The sequence below is a fragment of the Pteropus vampyrus genome, unplaced genomic scaffold, assembly GCF_000151845.1.
Source record: "Pteropus vampyrus isolate Shadow unplaced genomic scaffold, Pvam_2.0 Scaffold1210, whole genome shotgun sequence".
NCBI lineage: Eukaryota > Metazoa > Chordata > Mammalia > Chiroptera > Pteropodidae > Pteropus > Pteropus vampyrus.
In genome coordinates, this window is record NW_011889991.1 from 1 (window position 1) to 1,030 (window position 1,030).

Below are 1,030 nucleotides of genomic sequence, written 5' to 3' on the forward strand. Positions count from 1 at the left end.
GCTCCCTGAGGGCCCCGAAGGGAACCAGAGCCCAGGTCACAACGCGCCGTCCCTGCGTGACAGCACTGGAGGCCGACAGAGCCGCCCAGCGGCGGCGCGAGGCCCGTCCTGCGGAGGAGCCGTCGGGGGCTCGGGAGGGTTCGGGGACGACGGCCGGACAAAGCTGCTGACAGTGATGCCATGTCCCTGCACGCCCGGCCCCACCGTCTGCAAGAGGGACGTCTCCTCTCCGCCTCAGCCTCGGTCCCCGTGCCCCTGCTCGGGCCCCTCACGGCCCAGCTGTGAGCCTGGGGACGGCAGCCCCCTCGGCTCTGTGCCTTCTCTGGGGTCGGCAGGTACCGCCCCCCGGCCACCTGATCCGACGCGCAGCCCGTGCTCAGCCGCCACATGCCTGGCCCCCTCCCTGATCAGGCCGGCCCCCCTGGCCCCCGTCCCCCCCCCCCCGGTGCTGGCCCCCGGCTGCGAATGAAAGAGGAGCCAGTGAGTCCCCTGCCCCGACACCGCGGTGATCTGAAGGTGAGCAGCAGCTCTGACAAAACGCACTTACGGTCTTTTTTTCTTTTTGCCTCCATTTTTGAAAAGTAAGTTTGTGATGTCGCGGAGGTCTCGACATGGCATTCCTGGCTCACGCGGGCCTCGGAAGGACGCAGTGAATAACACGCTAAGTCCTCGGGGCCAGACGGGCCCTCCAGCCGCGGGCGTGTGGGGACACGGAGCGGTGCATCCGCGGTCACCCCACGTTGGGTGAGAAGGTTCCTTGGGTGGAGCCCGACCTGTGAGGTCCACACTGGGCTTGCAGAGGTGGCTACGGTAACAGAGACCAGACCGTCCCGGAGCACAGACGGTTCCTCGGCGGGTCCCACCGCGTGAGGGGGACACACAGACGCTGGCACCTCCGTGACCCGGCTCGTTCACCCCTTCTCCGTCCAAGCCCGTGTCTGGAATCCGCTCCCTCCCGAGGCGTGACGCCACGTTTGTCCACTTGGTGCCCAGGGTCGGGCTCAGCGAGGACGCGCGTGCTGTCGGGCAT